Genomic DNA, 22,414 nt, shown 5'->3' with positions numbered 1-22,414 from the left:
GGGAGTTGCAATGAGATTAGTGGAAGAACAGCATCTAGTAAAGATGAGGTCAAACATATTGCCTGCCTTGTGAGTAGGGGGGAAGGTGAGAGGGTGAGGTCAAAAGAAGAGAGGAGTGGAAAGAAGGAGGCAGAGAGGAATGAGTCAAAGGTAGACGTGGGGAGGATAAAGTCACCCAGAACTGTGAGAGGTGAGCCATCCTCCGGAAAGGAACTTATCAAGGCGTCAAGCTCATTGATGAACTCTCCAAGGGAACCTGGAGGGCGATAAATGATAAGGATGTTAAGCTTGAAAGGGCTGGTAACTGTGACAGCATGGAATTCAAAGGAGGCGATAGACAGATGGGTCAGGGGAGAAAGAGAGAAAGTCCACTTGGGAGAGATGAGGATTCCAGTGCCACCACCTCGCTGGCCAGATGCTCTCGGGGTATGCGAGAACACGTGGGCAGATGAGGAGAGAGCAGTAGGAGTAGCAGTGTTATCTGTGGTAATCCATGTTTCCGTCAGCGCCAAGAAGTCGAGGGACTGGAGGGTAGCATAGGCTGAGATGAACTCTGCCTTGTTGGCCGCAGATCGGCAGTTCCAGAGGCTGCCGGAGACCTGGAACTCCACGTGGGTCGTGCGCGCTGGGACCACCACGTTAGAGTGGCAGCGGCCACGCGGTGTGAAGCGTTTGTATGGCCTGTGCAGAGGGGAGAGAACAGGGATAGACAGACGCATAGTAGATAGGCTACAGAAGAGGCAACGCTAATGCAAAGGAGATTGGAATGACAAGTGGACTACACGTCTCGAATGTTCAGAAAGTTAAGCTTACGTTGCAAAAACCTTAGACTAAAATGATACAGTACTGCTGGCTGGTGAATTAGGCTAGCTAGCAGTGGCTGCGTTGTTGACTTTGTTTGAAAGTGTAGCTGGCTAGGTAACCTCGATAGTTTCAGTACTACACCTTTATCATGATACAAAGGCAACTATGTAGCTAGCTAACATAACACTAATCAAGACGTTCCTTTGTAATGTATTTGGTTTCTACAATGCTGCTCGTCGGTAATAGTTGGCTAGGTTTGGAAAAATGGCGTCGCGGGGGACGGAAATAGCTGGCTAGCTGACCTCAATAATTACTAAACTACACAATTATCAAGCTATGACAAAGACAACTATGTAGCTAGCTAGCTAACACTGCACTAGTCAAATCGTTCCGTTGTAATGTATTAGTATCTACAGCGCTGCTAGTCGGTAACGGTTGGCTAGCTAGCAGTGGGTTTGATGATGACTAGGTGTGTTGACTAAGTCTGGAGTCTGGACAAGGCGTCGCGTCGCGGCTGGCTAGCTAACCTCGATAATTACTCTAAACTACACAATTATCTTAGATACAAAGACAGCAAAGACAACTATGTAGCTAGCTAACTAACACTAACACTACACTAATCAAGTCGTTCCGTTGTAATGTAATAGTTTCTACAGTGCTGCTAGTCGGTAGTAGTTGGCTAGCTAGCAGTGTTGACTAGCTAGCTAGCAGTGTTGACTACGTTAGGAGGACGAAAAATAGCTAGCCTCGATAATTACTCTAAACTACACAATTATTTTTGATCCAAAGACGGCTATGTAGCTAGCTAAGAACAATTGCTCAGATCAAACAAACCAAACAGTTGTAATGTAATGAAGTGTAATATTACCTGTGGAGCGAAGCGAAGACCAGAGGACATTTCTCCAAAAAGTACTATCTTTGTCCCCATGTGCAGTCTGGCTTTTTTATGGTGGTTTTGGAGCAGTGGCTTCTTCCTTGCTGAGCGGCCTTACAGGTTATGTCAATATAGGACCCGTTTTACTGTGGATATAGATACTTTTTTACCTGTTTCCTCCAGCATCTTCACCAGGTCCTTTGCTGTTGTTCTGGGATTGATTTGCACTTTTCCCACCAAAGTACGTTCATCTCTAGGAGACAGAACGCGTCTCCTTCCTGAGCGGTATGACGGCTGCGTGGTCCCAAGGTGTTTATACTTCCGTACTATTGTTTGCACAGATGACCGTGGCACCTTCAGGTGTTTGGAAGTTGCTCCCAAGGATGAACCAGACTTGTGGAGGTCAACAACCAAAACATTCTGAGGTCTTGGCTGATTTCTTTTGATTTTCCCTTGATGTCAAGCAAATAGCTGACTTTGAAGGTAGGCCTTGAAATACATCCACAGGTACACCTCCAGTTGACTCAAATTATGTTAATTAGCCTATCGGAAGCTTCTAAAGCCATGACATAATTTTCTGGAATTTTCCACGCTGTTTAAAGGCACAGTCAACTTAGTGTATGCAAACTTCTGACCCACTGGAATTGTGATACAGTGAATTATAAGTGAAATAATCTGTCATTAACAATTGTTGGAAAAATTACTTGTGTCATGCACAAAGTAGATGTCCTAACCGACTTGTCAAAACTATAGATTGATAACAAGAAATTTGTGGAGTGGTTGAAAAACGAGTTTTACTGACTCCAACCTAAGTGTATGTAAACTTCTGACTTCAAATTAATAAGCCTACGCACAATCCGTACGTACGTGGACTTGATGTACACCTTGAACTAAATATGTAACTTAATTAGAGGTTGGCCTTTTTCTCTTTTTCCAGGCTTTATCAAACAAATTGGCAAACTTGAATATTGAATAAACAAAAAAACCTTTCAGGTTTTTCTCCTAGATCAGCCAAATAATGCCAGGGTATACCTAGTGGGCTTTCTGGAATAGAAACACCTGTATATCGTCTTTTAAAGGCCAATAGAGTATTGAGTGAATTTCATTCTCTACCTCTTCCAGGTCACAGTAGTTACAAAGTCTCTCCTCTACTATTCTAATACCGGCCTGTTGACACATGGAGGGTCAATATCCCTGTTCTTACCTGTGTACATAGTGATCTCCGGCTGTAGGGTGGACATCAACTTTCTCTCAAACATTCATTTGTTCTTAAATCAAACAAAAGTTTCTCAATTTAGGTTTATGATTTATCTCCTCCACCAATTTATTTTCATATAGCATCATCAGTTGTTTTTTAAATCTTTAATTTGGTTTTCATACAGATGTTCTTAGTCAGACAGTTGTGATAGTTTTAGATTAGGTGAGTTTATTAGTAACTTGGGATGGAGATGTAATTACAGGGTGAAAATCTGATAGACCGGGATCAACAGAGCAGGTAAACATGTAATAAATAAATAGAGAAGTGAATGAGACACAACAATAACAATAATAGTAATAATAATAATATATGCACATTTACAACTGTAGCAATTATACATTACCCTTGGGTCGTGGGGGCAGGGTAACAGTCTGTAATGTACATTGGGTGGTGGGGGCAGGGTAACAGGGTAACAGTCTGTAATGTCCATTGGGTGGTGGGGGCAGGGTAACAGTCTATAATGTCCATTGGGTGGTGGGGCAGGGTAACAGGGTAACAGTCTGTTCCTGTGTGGGAGGTGGGGTGCAGGGTAAATGTTCCTGTGTGGAGGTGGATCTTGCAGTCACTCTGACTGTGGATTGCAGTCACTCCGATTCCTTATCCATAGACTGCTTTCATGGTAAGGAAACAAATATCTAAATATTTCAAATTGCAGAACTATCACTTTAATGTCCTGGTATAAATTGTAGTCTATCACTTTAATGTCCTGGTATAAATTGTAGTCTATCACTTTAATGTCCTGGTATAAATTGTAGTCTATCACTTTAATGTCCTGGTATAAATTGTAGCCTATCACTTTAATGTCCTGGTATAAATTGTAGTCTATCACTTTAATGTCCTGGTATAAATTGTAGTCTATCACTTTAATGTCCTGGTATAAATTGTAGTCTATCACTTTAATGTCCTGGTATAAATTGTAGTCTATCACTTTAATGTCCTGGTATAAATTGTAGTCTATCACTTTAATGTCCTGGTATAAATTGTAGTCTATCACTTTAATGTCCTGGTATAAATTGTAGTCTATCACTTTAATGTCATGGTATAAATTGTAGTCTATCACTTTAATGTCCTGGTATAAATTGTAGTCTATCACTTTAATGTCCTGGTATAAATTGTAGTCTATCACTTTAATGTCCTGGTATAAATTGTAGTCTATCACTTTAATGTCCTGGTATAAATTGTAGTCTATCACTTTAATGTCCTGGTATAAATTGTAGTCTATCACTTTAATGTCCTGGTATAAATTGTAGTCTATCACTTTAATGTCCTGGTATAAATTGTAGTCTATCACTTTAATGTCCTGGTATAAATTGTAGTCTATCACTTTAATGTCCTGGTATAAATTGTAGTCTATCACTTTAATGTCCTGGTATAAATTGTAGTCTATCACTTTAATGTCCTGGTATAAATTGTAGTCTATCACTTTAATGTCCTGGTATAAATTGTAGTCTATCACTTTAATGTCCTGGTATAAATTGTAGTCTATCACTTTAATGTCCTGGTATAAATTGTAGTCTATCACTTTAATGTCCTGGTATAAATTGTAGTCTATCACTTTAATGTCCTGGTATAAATTGTAGTCTTACTGTTGTACATCTGAATGTTCTAATAAAAAAAGTCAAATAAAATAAAATATTTTGGAAGTTTGAAAGACATGCCCCAACCCTCCCTGTGAGTTCCACTGAATCTTTCAACGGCCAATAAGGTTTGAGTATTTAGTTAATAAGTTAGACCAGGAAGTCTGAGAAGACAGACTGAGTGGACTCAAAGCTGACCTTGACTAAAGGTTCTTTGAAAACACCTGTGTCATGCAACATGGACGCAGTGTTGCAATGAGATTAGGTCAAGCAAATTTGCTGATACACAAACAAGTCAAACAACATTGATATTGCATGCATAGGGTTTTTTTTAAAACATTTTTTAGTCATTTAGCAGACACTCTTATCCAGAGCGACTTACAGTAGTGAATGCATACATTTCATACATTTTCATAATTTACTTTTTTTTCTGTGCTGGCCCCCCGTGGGAATCGAACCCACAACCCTGGTGTTGCAAACACCATGCTCTACCAACTGAGCTACAGGTAGCCTAGCGGTTAACAGCAGTTCAAATCCCTGAGCCAACATGGTGAAAAACCTGCCGGTGTGCCCTTAAGCAAGGCACTTAACCGTAATTTCTCCTGTAAGTCACTCTGAATAAGAGCGTCTGCTAAATGACTAAAATCATTTAACAAAATAAACATCCAATCCTGTCAGACACTGAGTGTACAAAACATTATGACAGACTGACCAGGTGAAAGCTTTGATCCCTTATTGGTGTCACTTTCTAAATCCACTTCAATCAGTGTAGATGAAGGAGAAGAGATGGGTTAAAGAAGGGTTTTTAAGCCTTGAGACAATTGAGACATGGATTGTGTATGTGTGCCATTCAGAGGGTGAATGGGCAAGACAAAAGATTTAAGTGATTTGAATGTGGTATGGTAGTCTACCAGGCACATCGGTTTGTGTCAAGAACTGCAATGCTGCTGGGTTTTTCACACTCAACGGTTTCCTGTGTGTATCAAGAATGGTCCACCACCCAAAGGACATCCAGCCAACTTGACACAACTATGGGAAGCATTGGAGTCAACAAGGGCAAGCATCCCTATGGAACCCTTTCAACACCTTATCCATGCCCCGACGAACTGAAGCTGTTCTGAGGGCAAAAGGGGTGCAACTCAATATTAGGAAGGTGTTCTTAATGTTTTGTACACTCAGTTTACGTCACAAATATTTGTTTTATCCAACTGTTTGGTTATAATAACAGCATCACTGAGTGTACAACACATTCAGAACACCTGCTCTTTCCATGACATAGACTGACCAGGTGAATCCAGGTTAAAGCTATGATCCCTTATTGATTTTACTTGTTAAATCCACTTCAATCAGTGTAGATAAATGAGAGGAGACAGGTTAAAAAATGCTTTTTGGAGTCTTGAGACAATTGAGACATGGATTGTGTGTGTGTCATTCGGACTGTGAATGGGCAAGACAAAATACACTACAAAAGTATGTGGACACATGCTCATAGAACATCTCAATCCAAAATCATGGGCATTGACATGGAGTTGGTTCCCCCATTTGCTGCTAGATGTTGGAACATTGCTGCGGAGACTTTCTTCCATTCAGCCACAAACATTAGTGAGATTGGGCACTGATGTTGGGCAATTAGGCCTGGCTCGTAGTCAATGTTCCAATTCATCCCAAATGTGTTCAATGGGGTTGAGGTGGGTTGAGGTTTGCAGGCCAGTCAAGTTCTTCCACGTCGATCTCAACAAACCATTTCTGTATTGACCTTGCTTTATGCACAGGGGCATTATCATGCTGAAACAGGAAAGGGCCTACCCCAAACTGTTGCCACAAAGCACAGAATCGTCTAGAATGCCACTGTAGCTTTAAGATTTCCCTTCATTGAAACTAAGGGGCCTAGCCCGAAACATGAAAAACAGCCCAAGATCCTTATTCCTCCTTCACCAAACTTTACATTTGGCACTATGCATTGGGGCAGGTAGCGTTCTCCTGGCATCCACCAAACCCAGATTCGTCCGTCGGACTGCCAGATTGTGAAACGTGATTAATCACTCCAGAATACATGTTTCACTGCTTCAGAGTCCAATGGTGGCAAGCTTTACACCACTCCAGCCGACACTTTGATTTGCAGTGATTTTTGGCTTGTGTGGGGCTTCTCTACCATGGAAACCAATTTCATGAAGCTCCCGACTAACAGTTCTTCTGCTGACGTTGTTTCCAGAGGCCGTTTGAAACTCAGCAGTGAGTGTTGCAACTGAGAAGGCTTTTTTACGTGCTACGCGCTTCAGCACTCAGTGGTCCCGTTCTCTGAGCTTGTGTGGCCTACCACTTCGCGGCTGAGTCGTTGTTGCTCCTAGACATTTCCACTTCACTATAACAGCACTTACAGTTGACCGGGGCAACTCTAGCAGGGCAGACATTTGACAAACTGACTTGTTGGAAAGGTGGCATCCTATGACGGTGCCAAGTTGAAAATCACTGAGCTCTTCAGTACTGCCATTCTGCTGCCAATGTTTGTCTATGGAGATTGCATGGCTGTGTGCTCAATTTTATAGACCTGTCAGCAACGTGTGTCTGAAATTGCTGAATCCACTAATTTGAAGGGGTTTTCACATACTTTTGTATATATCGTGTATTTAAGTTCCTTTGAACGGGGTATGGTAGTAGGTGCCAGGCGCACTGGTTTGTGTCAAGAACTGCAACGTTGCTGGGTTTTTGATGCTCAACCGTTTCCCGTGTGTATCAAGAATGGTCCCCCACCCAAAGGACATCCAGCCAACTTGACAACTATGGGAAGCATTGGAGTCAACATGGGCAAGCATCCCTATGGAACGCTTTCAACACCTTATCCATGCCCCGACGAACTGAATCTGTTCTGAGGGCAAAAGGGGGGCAACTCAATATTAGGAAGGTATTGTTAATTTTTCGTACACTCAGTAGGAACAGAATTAGTATAATACAGTCAGGAAGACAGAGAGGTGATCTAGTTACTCAGTAGGAACAGAATTAGTATAATACAGTCAGGAAGACAGAGAGGTGATCTAGTTACTCAGTAGAAACAGAATTAGTATAATACAGTCAGGAAGACAGAGAGGTGAAGGATAGCTACTTCCTGTCTTATTTATCGGTGGACCGTTTCTTCTTCTCTCAGTTGTGGTGTGCCGTGCGAACCCTGGAGAGCGCCCACGAAGGACTCATGACCCCACATCCCCCCAAAATACAGCCTCATCAGCACCCTCTCCAACTCGCCAGACTTTGCTGAGCACTTCCAGTGCCCCACTGGCTCCCTTATGAACTGGGGTCACCGCTGCATGTTGTGGTAGGGCCTGGCAGACCCACTGGCTCTCTTATGAACTGGGGTCACCGCTGCGTGTCGTGGTAGGGCCTGGCAGACCCACTGGCTCTCTTATGAACTGGGGTCACCGCTGCATGTCGTGGTAGGGCCTGGCAGACCCACTGGCTCTCTTATGAACTGGGGTCACAGCTGCATGTTGTGGTAGGGCCTGGCAGACCCACTGGCTCTCTTATGAACTGGGGTCACAGCTGCATGTCGTGGTAGGGCCTGGCAGACCCACTGGCTCTCTTATGAACTGGGGTCACAGCTGCATGTCGTGGTAGGGCCTGGCAGACCCACTGGCTCCCTTATGAACTGGGGTCACCACTGCGTGTTATGGTAGGGCCTGGGAGAACAACTGGCTCCCTTATGAACTGGGGTCACAGCTGCATGTCTTGGTAGGGCCTGGCAAAACCACTGGCGGGCGCTGCCTGCCTGTGGAGGCTCCATTGAGAACCAAGAGGAGGAGGAGGAGGAGGAAGAGAACCTCCAACTAATCATCTAATGTTTTTTTTCATCTAGTAATCTTTTCTTTATACATGATGCTGGATTACTTGTGGTTTGTGGGTAGAGCAGGACAGATCCCAGGTGAGCAAGAGGGAAGCGTGTGGAGAGAAACGTTGTTGTCTGCTGATGTGTGTGTAATTCCAGTGTTAGGGGATGGTATATTTCCTCTTCGTCCAAACACCGTCACATCCCCCCACTTCATTCACTGGTGGGGTACAAAGGCACGTTTTATTTATTGTTTGCTGGACTTGGTAGGGGGCCGTCACAGTCCTCACTGTGTTCCCTGTCTACAATTCAAACCGGAGCCACTAATGACTGAGTGCTCTCACTGAAAGCACTGTAACCTCACAGGAAGTGCTCATCTGCCTCTGTGACCTGGCAGGAAGTGCAAAAACTTGGCTGTGACCTCACAGGAAGTGCAGAAACTTCACTGTGATTGAACATTGCAGGGTTTTTTTCTGGATCAAAAAGGGACGTAGGCAGTGGGTGTGACGGAGGCGTGGTAGGGGGTGTGACAGAGGCGTGGTAGGGGGTGTGACAGGGGGCGTGGTAGGGGGTGTGACAGGGGGCATGGTATGAGGTGTGACAGGGGGCATGGTAGGGGGCGTAACAGGGGGCATGGTAGGGGGTGTGACCGGTGGCATGGTAGGGGGTGTAACAGGGGGCGTAGTAGGGGGTGTGACAGGGGGCGTGGTAAGGGGCGGCAATTGGCGCAGTCAGCACAGTTGAGTTTTTAAAGGCTGCCATCTTTGTGTTTCTTTTATAGCAATTTTTAAGACAATTTCCTGCAATTCCATGCATTTTGCTATGGCAAGTGCTGTGTTATTTTGCTCAAACTTAAAAGCAATATCAACACTGTTAAATTCATTATTTTGGGAATTTCACAAAGATTATATTATTAAAACATATATACCTGTAGGTCCATTGTCTTTTTTACAAACTGTATTATTAAAACAAATACAGTTTGGACTTAAGCGTCGTGAAAAAAATGTTTAGGCGGCCCCGCCAATGGTTTCTGTGGCAGAAAAATCCCTGCATTGTATATGGCTTCATCTCAAATGTATATTTAGTTAAAATTCTATTTCCTAAATTACTTACAGAGCCACATAAGTCATCCACAAGAGAGCACCACTGCTTCTGGTCTGCATTCCCTATATAGTATACACATAGTACTATGTGGCTCTGGTAAATAGCAGTGCCCTATGGGGTGTCATAGGGTATCATTTGAGATGGAGCCATATAGACTAATCTCTCCTTTTCTTTCTCCGTTGCTTCACAGGAAGTTGTCATGGAAATTCTAACCAGAAAGTAAGAGAGGGACTGTAGATTTCTTCAAACAACTTTTTTTTTAAATAAGATTTACAAAAAGGGAGCTGGTTAATAATCGCACAACAGGTGCAAAAAACAGGAGTTGTGTCTCAGCCTTTATAGGAAAATACAACCTCTTTTGTCTATGTGGGAGTTTAGCAGGTGTGTGAGATCATGGTGGAGGCAGAGCGTACAAACAATTGACAATGCCAGTTTTCTTACTTCTTTCTGCTCATAGAATTGTCGCTGCTGCTCAAGCTAGCCTCTGTTCTCTTCATATCTCCACCAGCTAGCCTCTGTTCTCTTCATATCTCCACCAGCTAGCCTCTGTTCTCTTCATATCTCCACCAGCTAGCCTCTGTTCTCTTCATATCTCCACCAGCTAGCCTCTGTTCTCTTCATATCTCCACCAGCTAGCCTCTGTTCTCTTCATATCTCCACACAGCTGTACCCTTGAAAGATAGGAAAAGAACAGGGTGGACCAAAAAGCTGGTCACTCAGACGACCCTTTTGTTTTGGGCCACGTGACTAAGTTACTCAGAAACAAGACTGGAAAAACACTGGCTTCTTACATGAGAGAAACAGACAGTGGAAATGTACAGATTTAAGGCTTATACAAATGATGTGCATAATAGAGTTTGTAATTTTACCGCTATATTCCACAGTTTTGAGACTAATCTCAACCTAATACAATATTACAAGTAAGCAAGTGAGTAATAATTCATAATATAAGTCAATTATGCCATAATCTAAGCAAAACTTAAGGCATTGGGGGGGATTTTCTTACACTGGTACATTATCTGTGTAAATGGCTTCTGTTGAGTCACTGAGTTTTTTACCTTCACATGGTGCAAAACAGGGAATCATTAAACAATGAAACAGTTATACAGAAGTACACTCTTCATCTGTACAAAGGGGACAATCATCACGCCGATGCATCCATCTCCGTCTTCTTAAACAATGGGGCAGCTATTATTTGCTGGACTCCCGTCCTGAGCCATTGGCTTGAGCTGGATCAGCTGTTATTTAAGTCTCGCAGTGGGACTATGCTGGTGTTGTGTACTTCAGTTGCATTGTGGTCAATTCTTCCAGGGCCCAGACAACAGCTACAATGAAAAGACTGACCACGAAAGCAGAAAAATGATGCGTAGAGTCCGGTCCTGGTCCTCCTATGGCCACTGGGGTCACATATGACGATTCATTGGCTGGTACATCTTCATCTGGGTTGTGGGGCACCATCCTGCAGTGGCTGGCATGAACCCACGTCGACCTCTCTGCGCCTACCATAATCTGTTCTGGATTTGGGGACTGTGAAGAGATCTCTGGTGACATGTCTTGTGGGGTATGCATGGCTGTCCGAGCTGTGTGCTAATATTTTAAACAGACACCTCAGTACCTTCAGCTTGTCAATACCTCTTAAAAAAAGTAATGAGGAAGTTAATCTCTCTTCCACTTTTAGCAATGAGAGATTGACATGCATGCCATTAATGTTATCTCTCTGTGTATTTTTAAGGGCCAGCCGTGCTGCCCTGTTCTGAGCCAACTGCAATTTTTCCAAGTCCCTCTTTGTGGCACCTGACCACATGACTGAACAGTAGCCCAAGTGTGACAAAACTAGGGCCTGTAGGACCTGCCTTGTTGATAGTGTTGTTAAGGCAGAGCAGCTCTTTATTATGGACAGACTTCTCCCCATTTTAGCTACTATTGTATCAGCATGTTTTGAACATGACAGTTACTTCAAGCAGTTTAGTCACCTCAACTTGCTCAATTTCCACATTATTCATTACGAGATGAACAGGTGAGCAGTACGTGTCTGTGAAATGAGAGCATGAACAGTGTGAGAAACTTTAAAGGTTAAAGGGAACATTGACACGATGTCAGCACAGGCTAACACTACCTCTGTAGCAGCTGGTGCAGCTCTGAGGCAACACACCAACCCTCTCACCACACTGTCAAGTCTCTTAGAGTAAGTAGTATGCAACGGGCCGCTGCTTCCCAATGTGATCATGTATGAGGACAGATTGCATTGTTGTGTACCCAAGAAAAAAAATGTCATCTTCATAGACAAACATTGGCAGTAGAATGGCCTTAATGAAGACCTCAGTGACTTTCAACTTGGTACCATCATAGAGTACCAACACGTCAGTTTGTAAAATTTCTGCCCTGCTAGAGCTGCCCCGGTCAACTGTAAGTGCTGTTATTGTGAAGTGGAAATGTCTAGGAGCAACAACGGGTCAGTCGCGAAGTGGTAGGCCACACAAGCTCACAGAACGAGGCCGCTGAGTGCTGAAGTGCATAGCGTGTAAAAATCCTCAGTTGCAACACTCACTAGCGAGTTCCAAACTGCCTCTTGAAGCAACGTAAGCACAATTACTGTTCGTCAGGAGATTACTGAAATGGGTTTCCATGGCTGAGCAGCCACACACAAGCCTAAGACCACCATGCACACTGCCAATCGTCTGCTGGAGTGGTTTAACGCTCGCTGCCGTTGGACTCTGGAGCAGTGGAAACGCGTTCTCTGGAGTGATGAATCACGCTTCACCATCTGGCAGTCCAGACGGACCAATCTGGGTTTGGCAGATGCCAAGAGAACACTACCTGCTCCAATGCATAGTGTCAACTGTAAAGTTTGGTGGAGGAGGAATAGTGGTCTGAGGCTGTTTATCATGGTTTCGGGCTAGGCCCCTTAGTGAATGGAAATCTTAATGCTACAGCATACAATGACATTCTAGACGATTCTTTGCTTCCAACTTTGTGGCAACAGTTTGGGGAAGGCCCTTTCCTGTTTCAGCATGACAATGCCCCCGTGCACAAAGCGAGGTCCATTTAGAAATGGTTTGTCGAAATCGGTGTGGAAGAACTTGACTGGCCTGCACAGAGCCTCGACATCAACCCCATCAAACACCTTTGGGATGAAATGGAACGACGACTGCCAGCCTGGCCTAATCACCCAACATCAGTGCTCACTAATGCTCTTGTGGCTGAATGGAATAAATTCCCTGCAGCAATGTTCCAACATCTAGTGGAAAGCCTTCACAGAAGAGTGGAGGCTGTTATAGCAGCAAAATATGAGACAGGCAAAGGGGGGACCAACTCCATATTAATGCCCATGATTTTGGAATGAGATGTTCGACGAGTATGTGTCCACATACTTTTGGTCATGTAGTGTAGCTAGCTATGAAGCTAGCCAACTTTAGCCAGTTAGCTTTTTGTGCTTGGTTGGGACAAGCGTGCATTGTTGGCAGGCAAGCTACAGAAGAGCGAGTAGGCTACAATTCCCCAACGTTTATCAGTGCATTTTTGACAGCCAACTAACTGTAAGTTTGGGAGGGTTCATCTAATGTTCCTTCATGAGATTTTAGGCTAATCTTTCACTGGTTAGCATTAGTTAGATCTTTTTGTTGTTGATTTGCATAACTGAGGGAGAGAGCCTACCTTTTCATGGTTGTTTGATCAATAGGACTGTAAAGTTCCCAAATGGAAGAGAACTCCCAAGTGTTATTGACATATTTGCTGAAGTCCGTTCAGTTGGCTTTAGGAGAATGGGTTCTAATGATCTAAAGTCGCGCTATTGAAACTGTTGGCAGTAAAGCAGGACCTACTGCTGTAAACACACAGTCCAGTTCAAAGTGAATGATGGCAGGACCAACTACCTGTAAACACACAGTCCAGTTCAAAGTGAATGATGGCAGGGCCTACTGCCTGTTAACACACAGTCCAGTTCAAAGTGAATGATGGCAGGCCCAACTGCCTGTAAACACACAGTCCAGTTCAAAGTGATGGCAGGCCTGTGTGGAAAATAAAGGCCTACTGTAGCTCTGATTGACTACGGTGTGAACCGGTCCACAAGATGGGCAGAGGCCCCCCTGGGAACTACAGACAGTGCTGGACTGGCTGTGACCAGTTGTAATGACACTCACCACTTGCTTACCTGTGTGTTTTAGTTGTTGTTGCTGTTGTTGCTATTGGCATAATCTGAAGTTGACCAAGTTGAAATGGGATGCTTATTTTTTAAAGTGCTTTTTGCCAAAGATAGTTTTTTCTTTTTATAGTGTCCAGTTGATTCTTTGTTTCTCTGTATGCTAAGGGAGTGAAGTTCAGTGTCTGTATGAACAGCCTTAGAAGCTTGTTTGAAGCTTGTCCTGGGGTCTTGTTAAGGTCAACAGCATCATGAACTCGACCAATTAGTAGTACATTTTTGGCAGAATTGCCTTCTGGAACATGTGAACGTTCATGTACCTTAATAACAAGCTCGTATCTTTAAATACGAATACAATTGTTAATTAAATTACGAGCCTAGTTGGTTTAGCTACGGAAAAAGCCAGGAACCTTCCCGCTAGCCATGATTGGCTGAGATAATGGATGGGCTGGACATGACGAGAGATGAGTTCGGATTGGTCTGCCATGTCGCATGCTTCTGTCTATAACATGAGCTGGTCAGTATGTATAGGTAATCCTTTCTAATGCTGCTTTTTATAAAGATATCAAGTAGTAGAACTGCAAAAGTGTTGCTCTCCACTTTCTGGAAGACCCAGTTTTGAAATCAGAGGAATGCCCGATGGAAGTAGAGTATGATAGCTATGGAGATTCTGGCGTTTGATTGCAAATTAGCATAGGGGGTCGAAAAGAGAACACACAGAAGGCTGTTGGATAATACAGCTGTCTCCGGATTACATCTTCAAACTAAAGGCAACCATGGCATCCGTGACGGAGAGGGAGAAGCATTTATCCATGTATATGGATATATATTGACCACAATGACCATCACAGTGTTGGGACTTGAACCCTATTGAAAACCTGTGGTTTGAATTGAGGAGGGCAGTCCATAAGCACAGACCAAAGCATATCAAGGATGTGTAAAGTTTCTTTATAGAGGAATGGTCTAAGATCCTTCCCAACGTTTTCTTACAATCTCATAAAACATTATAGAAAAAGGCTGAGTGCCGTTATCCTCGCAAGGAGAGGGTGCACAAAGCATTGAAAACAAGGGTGTCAATAATATTTTTTTTATTACTTATTAAACAAAGTATATTTCTCAGAGCAATTGTATTAGTATGAAATAATATACTTTCCAATTTTTTGGAGCATACAATAGAGTAGCTCAGTATTTGTAAGATTTTATTTAAAAAAATTGAAGCCGATCTAGAGAACTCTCAACTCCTCTTCCAGTCCTTTACATTCCTGGGTGAGAATCTTCAGCAGGCTACTTCCTCACACTGGAATTCTGTCTCTCAGCGGCGGGCAGCTGCAGTCCTCAAGAGCCGTGTTGGTGTCACACTTTTTTCCAGCCCCACATTAGCACATCTGATGAAACCAACTGTAAAAAGTGTGATGCCAGCAACACCGCCCTCGAGGACCGCCGCTGTCCACCCAACACAAACCACTGTGTTGAGCTTTGGCCAATTCGTTTGCACTCAGATGCACTTCATATATTCACTAATTCTTGATGCCTATCTGTCTACCTGCCTTGTACCCCTGGAAGTGTTGCCTTTCCACAGCCTGGTCTGAACGTTAGATAAAGAGAGATACAGTATGACAGAACAAGGTGCCCTCTCTCCTGTTAGTCTTTCTTCTACCCTCCCTCCTACCCTTTCTCCCCCTTTCATCTCTGACTATGCTGGCTCTCTACTTTTAGTCTCCCTCCTATCAATCCTCCCCTCCTATCCTTTCTCCAGCTCATCTTCCTGCTAACCTGGCTCTTGCCAGAGCTCTAATATGCCGAGAAGATAAAGATAACTCATAGGGTACATCTTAAATAGCACCCTATTCCCTATATAGTGCACTACTTTTGGCCAAATCACTACTGGCCCTTGTCAAAAGCAGTGCACTACATAGGGAATAGGGTGCCATTTGAGAAACAGAATAAAGCAGAAAGCCTTGAGCCTCACAGAGATGCAGAGGAGAGCCTATCAGCAGGGTGAATCGCCTCCCTCTGGCATCAGCCTGAGAGCCACAGACAGACAGGCAGGAGACCTGAGCACTTGAATAAAGATCGCCAAAATCACATTTCACTCTCAAATAATAACCTGATAATACTGCACGTGCCATATTGAGGAGCTAGTCAAGATTCACAAGGACTCTTCAACAGGTCAGGGAATTAGAAAAAGTCACCCTTAATGGTGCTTCAACAACGATAACAGCTTCTCTCTTGGGATGTATGCTCCATAATTAGGATCCAGTGTTTTTCTTGACCACATGACCTGACCAGGAAAAACTCTGGGACCTAAAATACAGTATATGTCTAATTCTTGTCTTACTGCTTTCCTTACAGGGAAGGGGAAGCCTGTAAATAAGGAAGTCATTTTTAGTCACTGTGAAAACTTGTAAGAAGTTTCACAGTAAGAGAGGTGAGTCAGGTCTTTGAAGCTCACCTGAAGCTCTGAGGTGATTTAAAGTCAGACAGGGTCCATCTGAGGGTCCATAATGTTCCTGAAATATTCATGTCAACATTTGCTCTTCTCTTCTAATGGACGGAGTGTATTTTTTGCCTTTGAGATGTGTGCCTGGTAAAGTGCTGACTGTGGTTGTCTGGTTTAACTCCCAGCACAAGGTGTCAGTCACAAACATGTCATGGCATAGAGGTGGATTCAGAGAGAAGCTAAAACCATTAACTTGTAGTTTTAGAGTTAGATCCAGTGGTTTTGGGACAGGTCAGCAGTGTTTAACACCTCGTTTAACACCTCGTTGTCCTCCTCTGGGTACATTGACTTCAATACAAAACCTAGGAGGCTCGTAGGCCTCACCCCCTTTCATAGACTTACATGGCAATTATGACCACTTCTGGAGGACGTCCTCCAACCAATCAAAGCTTTTTCAGTAAGAACTGTCATGTTGACGTCCTCCATCCAATCATAGGATTAGGATCAGAGAGTGAACCTAGTGTGTTGTATTAGGTTTGAGTAGAATCAGGCTTCTGAGGAGCTTGGTGAATTGGTGACATTATTGGATAGAGATTGTGGCTCAGTTGGTAGAGCATGATGTTTGCAACACCAAGGTTGTGGGTTCGATTCCCACGGGGAGCCAGTACGGAAAGAGATTTATGGTATGAAATGTATGCATTCACTACTGTAAGTTGCTCTGGATAAGAGCGTCTGCTAAATGACTAGAATGTAAATATTTTGGATATTATTCCATTCAAATTAGTTTCTACAAATTACAGGAGAAGGAGGAGGTAGATTATAATTTGTCTACTTGGCTTTACAACTTTATTTTTGTGTCCAGTTAGTGCAATTTATTTCAATTTGCCTTGCTAACTTCAGTAGCAAGTAGCAGTAACTAGCTAGTTAGCTACCAGCAGCTAGCTAGCTGGCTACCAGCTCGAGTGTGCACCTTTTGCCTCCAACGCTACCACATATTTAGTTGACTTTTTGTTGAATAACACCTTTCATTCTCTCGGGTACGTGGAAAAGGTGCAGATTAAAAGCGAGGGTCGACCTCTGCCTGAGATCAGTTTCATGAAGAAGGATGAAAAGGTGAGGGCGTTCAACACCACCTGGTATCAAAAGTATAACTGGTTAACAGGGAGCCTTTCATCAAGCCGCCTGTATTGCTGGCCATGCCTGGTATAGCTGGTTAACAGGGAGTCTTTCATCAAGCTGCCTGTATTGCTGGCCATGCCTGGTATAGCTGGTTAACAGGGAGTCTTTCATCAAGCCGCCTGTATTGCTGGCCATGCCTGGTATAGCTGGTTAACAGGGAGTCTTTCATCAAGCTGCCTGTATTGCTGGCCATGCCTGGTATAGCTGGTTAACAGGGAGTCTTTCATCAAGCCGCCTGTATTGCTGGCCATGCCTGGTATAGCTGGTTAACAGGGAGTCTTTCATCAAGCTGCCTGTATTACTGGCCATGCCTGGTATAGCTGGTTAACAGGGAGTCTTTCATCAAGCTGCCTGTATTGCTGGCCATGCCTGGTATAGCTGGTTAACAGGGAGCCTTTCATCAAGCTGCCTGTATTACTGGCCATGCCTGCTATTTGGAAAGTCTGAGCCTTGGTTGAAAGGTGGGTACAGTGACCTGAAGAACATTCATTGTTCAGCTAAATGGCAAATCAAAAGCAGGGAGCATATAAATGCCCACATCTGATTCCAACTTCTGAGAAAAAGCCACATCAATCATGACGAAGGTCTGGGTATTCAAACTGAACAACACATTGATCATGATGAAGGTCTGGGTATTCAAACTGAACAACACAACGAGAAAGTGAGAAGAAACAGGGATGTTCTCAAGCAGCTTATCAACACCACTTTGTTTTAGGCCAATACTTGTCTTTTAGACACGACGAGAGGGAAAGATCTGCTAACAAGGACAACTACAAGGAGCTTGCAGCGGCAATTACATGTCACGATGTTTTACTTGCTGAACATGTGGAACTTTCTAGTGTCTTTTCTGGGATGTCGAAATCAATTCAGAATGATTTGATAGCTTCCATCGCATCATCCACTAAAAGTTAGATTAGAGAGAGAGGTTGAAGCCTAGGTTACGTTGCAGCAGCCTAGTTATGTTGCAGCATTCTAGGTTATGTTGCAGCAGCCTAGTTATGTTGCAGCAGCCTAGGTCATGTTGCAGCAGCCTAGGTTATGTTGCAGCAGCCTAGGTTACGTTGCAGCATTCTAGGTTATGTTGCAGCAGCCTAGTTATGTTGCAGCAGTCTAGGTCATGTTGCGGCAGCCTAGGTCATGTTGCAGCAGCCTAGGTTATGTTGCAGCAGCCTAGGTCATGTTGCAGCAGTCTAGGTTATGTTGCAGCAGCCTAGGTTATGTTGCAGCAGGCTAGGTCATGTTGCAGCAGTCTAGGTTATGTTGCAGCAGCCTAGGTTATGTTGCAGCAGCCTAGGTTATGTTGCAGCAGACTCGGTTATGTTGCAGCAGCCTAGGTTATGTTGCAGCAGCCTAGGTTATGTTGCAGCAGCCTAGTTATGTTGCAGCAGCCTAGGTTATGTTGCAGCAGCCTAGGTTATGTTGCAGCAGCCTAGTTATGTTGCAGCAGCCTAGGTTATGTTGCAGCAGCCTAGGTCATGTTGCAGCAGCCTAGGTCATGTTGCAGCAGCCTAGGTTATGTTGCAGCAGACTAGGTCATGTTGCAGCAGCCTAGGTTACGTTGCAGCAGCCTAGTTATGTTGCAGCAGACTAGGTTATGTTGCAGCAGCCTAGGTTACGTTGCAGCAGCCTAGTTATGTTGCAGCAGACTAGGTTATGTTGCAGCAGCCTAGGTTATGTTGCAGCAGACTAGGTTATGTTGCAGCAGACTAGGTTATGTTGCGGCAGCCTAAGTTATGTTGCGGCAGCCTAGGTCATGTTGCGGCAGCCTAGGTCATGTTGCAGCAGCCTAGGTCATGTTGCAGCAGTCTAGGTTATGTTGCAGCAGGCTAGGTTATGTTGCAGCAGCCTAGGTCATGTTGCAGCAGCCTAGGTTATATTGCAGCAGCCTAGGTTATGTTGCAGCAGCCTAGGTTATGTTGCAGCAGCCTAAGTTATGTTGCAGCAGCCTAGGTTATGTTGCGGCAGCCTAGGTCATGTTGCAGCAGCCTAGGTCATGTTGCAGCAGTCTAGGTTATGTTGCAGCAGCCTAGGTCATGTTGCAGCAGTCTAGGTTATGTTGCAGCAGCCTAGGTCATGTTGCAGCAGCCTAGGTTATGTTCCAGCAGCCTAGGTCATGTTGCAGCAGCCTAGGTTATGTTGCAGCAGCCTAGGTTATGTTGCAGCAGCCTAGGTTATGTTGCAGCAGCCTAGGCTACACCTAAACATTAGATATTTAAAATGCTGTATGGGATGAAAACGAGAAAAAAATTCAGTCTGATCAACTGAAGGCTACTAATAAGTGCAGATGCATACAGCCTATGTGCCCTGTCCATCTGGTCAGGTGACTACTTTATAATGGTATGTATTTGTAGTCCATCTGGTCAGGGTAACTAGTTGGTAATGTTATGTATTTATAGTCCATCTGGTCAGGGTAACTCATAATGTTATGTATTTATAGTCCATCTGGTCAGGGTAACTCATAATGTTATGTATTTATAGTCCATCTGGTCAGGGTAACTCATAATGTTATGTATTTATAGTCCATTTGGTCAGGGTAACTCATAATGTTATGTATTTATAGTCCATCTGGTCAGGGTAACTCATAATGTTATGTATTTATAGTCCATCTGGTCAGGGTAACTCATAATGTTATGTATTTATAGTCCATCTGGTCAGGGTAACTCATAATGTTATGTATCTATAGTCCATCTGGTCAGGGTAACTCATAATGTTATGTATCTATAGTCCATCTGGTCAGGGTAACTCATAATGTTATGTATTTATAGTCCATCTGGTCAGGGTAACTCATAATGTTATGTATTTATAGTCCATCTGGTCAGGGTAACTCATAATGTTATGTATTTATAGTCCATCTGGTCAGGGCAACTAATTGGTAATGTTATGTATTTATAGTCCATCTGGTCAGGGTAACTCATAATGTTATGTATTTATAGTCCATCTGGTCAGGGTAACTAATTGGTAATGTTATGTATTTATAGTCCATCTGGTCAGGGTAACTCATAATGTTATGTATTTATAGTCCATCTGGTCAGGGTAACTCATAATGTTATGTATTTATAGTCCATCTGGTCAGGGTAACTCATAATGTTATGTATTTATAGTCCATCTGGTCAGGGTAACTCATAATGTTATGTATCTATAGTCCATCTGGTCAGGGTAACTCATAATGTTATGTATCTATAGTCCATCTGGTCAGGGTAACTCATAATGTTATGTATTTATAGTCCATCTGGTCAGGGTAACTCGTAATGTTATGTATTTATAGTCCATCTGGTCAGGGTAACTCATAATGTTATGTATTTATAGTCCATCTGGTCAGGGTAACTAATTGGTAATGTTATGTATTTATAGTCCATCTGGTCAGGGTAACTCATAATGTTATGTATTTATAGTCCATCTGGTCAGGGTAACTAATTGGTAATGTTATGTATTTATAGTCCATCTGGTCAGGGTAACTCATAATGTTATGTATTTATAGTCCATCTGGTCAGGGTAACTCATAATGTTATGTATTTATAGTCCATCTGGTCAGGGTAACTCATAATGTTATGTATTTATAGTCCATCTGGTCAGGGTAACTCATAATGTTATGTATTTATAGTCCATCTGGTCAGGGTAACTCATAATGTTATGTATTTATAGTCCATCTGGTCAGGGTAACTCATAATGTTATGTATCTATAGTCCATCTGGTCAGGGTAACTCATAATGTTATGTATCTATAGTCCATCTGGTCAGGGTAACTCATAATGTTATGTATTTATAGTCCATCTGGTCAGGGTAACTCATAATGTTATGTATTTATAGTCCAACTGGTCAGGGTAACTCATAATGTTATGTATTTATAGTCCATCTGGTCAGGGTAACTAATTGGTAATGTTATGTATTTATAGTCCATCTGGTCAGGGTAACTCATAATGTTATGTATTTATAGTCCATCTGGTCAGGGTAACTCATAATGTTATGTATTTATAGTCCATCTGGTCAGGGTAACTAATTGGTAATGTTATGTATCTATAGTCCATCTGGTCAGGGTAACTCATAATGTTATGTATTTATAGTCCATCTGGTCAGGGTAACTCCTTTGTAACGTTATGTATCTATAGTCCATGTGTGTGTCAGGAGAAATGTGAATGGGATCACATTTAGTTTATATTCAAACTTTGGCTGCTAGGCTGCCTATACGTTTTCAATCCAAAACGATTAACTGGAATGCATCAATCAACATAATAGTGATAGATGTGAGGACATGTTTTATGAGGCCTACAGTTGTATAGGCCCCCCCATAGGCCCCTCCATAGGCCCCCATAGTCCCCCCCATATGCCCCTCCATAGGCCCCTCCATAGCCCCCCCCCCCAGGGCCAGGAGTCCCACTCCGGGACCTATGGTTGCCACCAGTCTGCTTGCTGTTGTCAGTTATCATCAGGTTCTGTATTTGGATGATCAGGACTTTATTCAGGAAAGTTTCTTGGGCTACTTTGATTTGCCAAGTGGGTGAGATGTGAAGTCCGTGTTTATGGACAAACTTGTTGTTCAAACCTACGATAGCAGATACGTTCCCTTGAAGCTGAGCTATTTGTATTTCCAGCTAAGTCCCCTCCTGTTCCATGGTTTAACAAGCGATGACCACTCCACTACCATTGTCAACTACCTCCTCACATGAACTGGAAGCCACATCTCATGTGTCCCACTCATCCACTGGCACATTGAATGTTTCCTCTCCAAGAACGGTGAGGGAACCCTGTCAATTTTTCTCTCATTACTTTATGTAGAGTCAATCACAATCACAATCACATGATTACACATCTATGATTTGACTCCTTGCTTGGACTAACTCATTCTTAACTCTTTCGCCTAACTGAGTAGTGTGTTGTGTTATTGTCTTTTGTCTAACTCATTCTTAGCTCTTTTGTCTCACTGTGTAGTGTTTTTGTGTTATTGTCTTCCCAGTCAAATCCTGTCCTGCACTGGTCAAGCCTCTGAACACCTCAACTCGTGCCTCATACCCTCATTCAATCACTGCTGTGATCCCTTCCCAAAATGGTGTAAGTAGCCCTCTCATTCCTATTCCCCATAATATTGTACTATAAGTGTCTTTATTAAATGCTTTAGGTTAAAATAATTACTCTTTGAGGATTTTTGAAACACATTTTGATGTCTCTGTGCTTTCTGCTCCTATACTGTGGGTCTCCCATCCTCCTCAACAACAGAAATGTCTAATAT

At 43.2% G+C, this 22,414-nt stretch overlaps 1 long non-coding RNA gene across 1 annotated transcript; it reads left to right on the top strand.

Moving 5' to 3' along the window:
• Positions 1-3,446: 3,446 nt before the first annotated feature.
• LOC115186753 (uncharacterized) lies at positions 3,447-22,190 on the top strand. The gene is made up of 3 exons (XR_003875875.1): positions 3,447-3,555; positions 21,780-21,921; positions 22,142-22,190. It is a non-coding gene; the product is annotated as an uncharacterized LOC115186753 (long non-coding RNA).
• The last annotated feature ends 224 nt before the right edge of the window (positions 22,191-22,414 follow it).

Source organism: Salmo trutta, unplaced genomic scaffold (genome assembly GCF_901001165.1).
Source record: "Salmo trutta unplaced genomic scaffold, fSalTru1.1, whole genome shotgun sequence".
NCBI lineage: Eukaryota > Metazoa > Chordata > Actinopteri > Salmoniformes > Salmonidae > Salmo > Salmo trutta.
This window is presented reverse-complemented; position numbering and strand designations above follow the sequence as displayed.